This window comes from Leuresthes tenuis, unplaced genomic scaffold (assembly GCF_036924035.1).
Source record: "Leuresthes tenuis unplaced genomic scaffold, fLeuTen1.0.hap1 SCAF_11, whole genome shotgun sequence".
NCBI classification, from domain to species: Eukaryota; Metazoa; Chordata; class Actinopteri; order Atheriniformes; family Atherinopsidae; genus Leuresthes; species Leuresthes tenuis.
Window position 1 is genome coordinate 24,909,517 of NW_027325365.1, and position 4,416 is coordinate 24,913,932.

Here is a 4,416-nt window from a genome sequence, read left to right on the forward strand (position 1 = left end):
AAAGTTATGCTAATTTGAATTATCATTGCATGAACCCATATTATCAAACAGGATACCTTTCTATGATGCCCAACCATGTAATCCTGCATTCTCTGACTCTTTTCCACGTTCTATTTTTTTCTGTTAAGAGACCTGTACAGATACACTGTTACTCTGCCAATTCACAGGCAGAAAAGCAAAGGAAAACAAGTGTGCCCCACTCTGGAAAAAACATACAATAAATCTACACCAGCACATGCACATTAGAACATGAGGTTAGAGAAGATGCATGCACACACAGGCTGAACATGAATGTAAATAGATTACTGTACACGTTGGAGCCCGCTGTACAATCTGTTCAGTCGAAGGAAATGAGAGTCATCAATATTAGATATTGGGCTTTTCCATTTAATGTGTGTGTGAGGGTGTTTGTGTGTGCCTACATCTAGTCTCATATTGATTCACACTGCAGGCAACAAACCAGTCAGCTAGCATGCTTGTGAATAAAATAAATCTGGCCTTAGAGGCAGAAGCCCCTGACACAGAGCTGTCATATCTACTCTCTCTCCGTCTCACACACTGACAAACACATACGCACAGGCGCGTAACACTGAATGATTAATCGTACCTGAGATGTGTGTGTGTTTGTATGTTTGCATAAGACACAGAAAGAGACAGGGAGGCTATATAAGACAAGATAAGGGAACGAGAGAAAGATGAGCGCTGGGTCTCGCTCGGTCTCAGAAAGATGGGAGGCAGCACAGAAAAACACTGATGGACACACACACAACCCTAAAACTAACTTGCTTTGGGCTCTGTAAGTGCTGTTTAGCTTCTTTTTTTTCCATTTTTATACTTGGTGTCATATCTGAGGCTATGTAGCCAAGATATTTTTGTTGTTAGAAAAAAAATACAGTCAATATTTCCTAACCAGGTAATTTGGACACAGTGATCTTTGTGCTCAGCCCTCTTGCATTTGTACTTTCTTGAGTTACACACTGACAGTGTGTGCAATAGGTGCTGATACGAATCCATATAATGAATAACTGTTTTTAAATGTGTATTTTGCTGAGAACTGCTTCCATGACCCTTATCGCATGTGTGAAAAATAGGCACTAACTCTAAATGTAGCAAAATTATGCAAAATTTTGAAGTTAGCGTGTACTACAGAATGCTACATTGAAAGACAGTCTGCTTACAGTATAACAGTACTGCTGTTATACAGTGCTGCTCAGCAGCAGTTGTAAGGCAGCTCAGCAATGGCAGTTCATGTAACAAGATACATTTCATGCACACAATATTTAAAAAGGTATCTCCAATACTGGGGGACATGTGCCCCAGTAGAGCTTTGTATGCAACAACATCACTGCCCAAGGGGCCACTATTTTCACATGGCACAATTACTCAAGTTAAGATCAATGTTTCTGTGGCAGTGATTTACCATATTACCATAAGATGCTACACTTAATTTGTTAGTTTTGTCTTACAAATTTAAGATGCTTTATTTATCCCGAGAAATGAAAGGAAATGTACTGCCACCAAATATAATTGTCACAATAGCAGTGGTGGGATTTGAACCCACGCCTCCATAGAGACTAGAGCCTAAATCCAGCGCCTTAGACCACTCAGCCACACTACCACTTTTTCCAGTGTACAATTTAATAAATAGAATCAAGACAGTGGAGTGACTGTATTATCAAGTTTTAAGTTTCAAGAAGCTTTATTTATACCAAGGTAAATTATGGTACAAGTACAAGTACTAAAATAGAATAAAATAAAGATAACATAAAATAACATAAGTAACTGAATACAATATGTGCAGTGTGCAAATTAGCAGCCTCAATAAAAAACAATATATACAAACATACAAACAAGTGATCTAGAGAAAGTGTGATTGTATAAACTGGTACACTGACTGGAAGAACATCCTCAGCATGATGTTACATACATCGAAAGACCGGAGCGTCCTCAGGAAATAGAGCCAGCTCTGACCCTTCTTGTACACAGCCTGCGGACCCAGCGGACATCCACCACCAGCTCCTTTGTCTTGGTGGTATTAAGATGCAGATGGTTAGTCTCACACCACCCGACGAAGGAATCCACAACAACCCTGTTGGCTGGACTCAGAGTGGAACTGGAAGTCAGAGGTGTACAGGGTGAACAGAAAAGGGGAGAGAACAGTTCCCTGTGGGGCCCCTGTGGTGCTGACCACCAGTGCCAGACACACAGTCCTGTAGTCCTGACATACTGAGGACAACCCGTCAGATAGTCTGTAAACCAGGAAACCAGGGGAGTGTCCACCTGCATTGTCGTCAGTTTACTCCCCAGCAGGGCAGGCCGGATGGTGTTGAACACACTGGAGAAATCAACATGATTCTCACAGTGTTTTTTTTAGTGATGATTAGTTATAGTGATTTTTTTTTGGGGGGGGGGCAGATATACAGTATAAATGGAGAGCAAGGAGATAAACTATGCATATAAATTAGTCTGCACACAGACAGGTACTAATAGAGCAACAATGTGCACACCTCACACACACTTCAGACTGTGCATTCACACAATCATTTAGAACAAGTCGAGCCGACTGTGGTGAGGGGGAGATGAAAAATAAGAAGCAATAAATATTAACATAAAACCCAACAGCCAGTTTTGTTTTAGAACCTGTATATCTTATCACCATAATTTCACACACACAATCACGCCTATATAAATAGATACAATTTACCATTCACAAACTGGATTGTATATAAATTAATGTGTACTTTGGGCTCTTTGTTTGTTCATGTAAGAGCTATGAACAGCTGCAGCTGTGTGTAAATGGGCTTCATTTATAAAAGCCCTTTCTACTCTAGTTGACCACGTTGGAGACACTTAATTAGGATTTTTACAGCACCAGCCACATTCTGCCAGCACATACAGAGCATTTCTCTGTTTCTACACATGCTAATGAGCAAAACTGTCCTCTTCCCCAAATATGGTGTTGTTCATGCAGGGGCAGATAATTACTTCAAAACAAAACAGGACCTCTAGTGGTTGTGAGAGCAACTGCATGTGAAGGGTAAAAAATGGCTTCGCTGTATGAATGTGTTTTAGCCCTAACCATCATTGTTTTCTAATCCAACCCCAGCTACTTTCATTTCTTACAAAGTTATATTGTTTTTTTACGCCAACCAGAAAGTGAAAATGTTTCATCGTAACGAGCTGGGTTTACATGGTGTCCATGACAGTGATGGTCGAGTGGCAAAAAAAGGAAAGTTTTAGTATCAACTCAACCAGGATGTGACAAAAGTGTTTAAATAAAGTGTTGCTGTGTTACTGACGAAGCGTTTGTTGGTTTCTGTCTCAAATTGCACAAAGGACAATGGATGAAAACTCAGCTTCTCCACCACTGTCCTTCTTCCTTAAAAGGATTTTGGATCTTCATAAACAAAGGACTTGAGAATGACATCTGTGCTGATGTGGAAACACTGATGTGGATCTAATTTTTCTTCTGCTGCTTTTAGGGGAAGTACTTTACAGGATGTCGTTATGAGCCACGCTGAGGAGATCAAACAAATGACTTATATTTCTGTTTCAGAGTGAGGACCGGTAGTAACGAGCACACTGGAGATGAAGTGGGGTTTAGTTTCTCGTGAAGACTCTGACATGTGAACTGGGTATCAAACCACAGACCCTCTGAGTGGTGGATGACCCACTTCATCCCCTGAGTCACAGCTGCCAGTAATAGGTTTCCATTGATGGCTATCATTATTTCAGGGTTCTTTGCACTCACTTTGAAATTATATTGAAATTCCAGAACTGAGGCCACCAAATCACATATTTCCTTTTTTCTTCACCTCTCTGACGAATGGGGATGTTTACATAACTTCATGTTTAACAATGGGAGAGGAACCAGACTCATGCATTTGTGAGCATTTTCATGAAGTTATTCAAGAAAAGCTTTATAAATCTGGTAAAAAAGAATGCGTATGCATATTTCTGCCTTTGTGCCGACACACACTTTTAGTCATTAATCTACCCAGAGTTTTATGCATCTGGCCCCTAATGTATTCCTGAACCGTATGTTATTGTATGTTAATGCACAAGGTAAATTTTTTAATTCATTCTCAAGGAGCATTTGCTCAAGACCTGCAGTTGTAATGAGCCTGCATGGATATTGAAGATGGCACATTCCTTTTTAAATTGGCTTTTGCTTGGGTCAGCAGCAGTCTCAGTGTGCTTCATTCAACTTGTTTGCATCTGCTTTGTGATTCAGTCTTAATGTAGTTTACAACACATGAAACATTCATTCATATGAAAAATAAATTCAGAGGACTCTTGGAAGAGAGCACAGCAGAGATATGAGGACAGCTCCTGATGCTGCACAGGCAGCCTTGTTCAATTTTAAGGTTTTACATATCAATACCAACATGTCATAAACTAGGAAGTGTTGATTAA

General features: G+C 40.1%; 1 non-coding gene across 1 annotated transcript; it reads right to left on the reverse strand.

Moving 5' to 3' along the window:
• Positions 1-1,536: 1,536 nt before the first annotated feature.
• On the reverse strand, positions 1,537-1,618 carry trnal-uag (transfer RNA leucine (anticodon UAG)). Its single transcript has one exon. It is a non-coding gene; the product is annotated as a tRNA-Leu (tRNA).
• Positions 1,619-4,416: the final 2,798 nt, after the last annotated feature.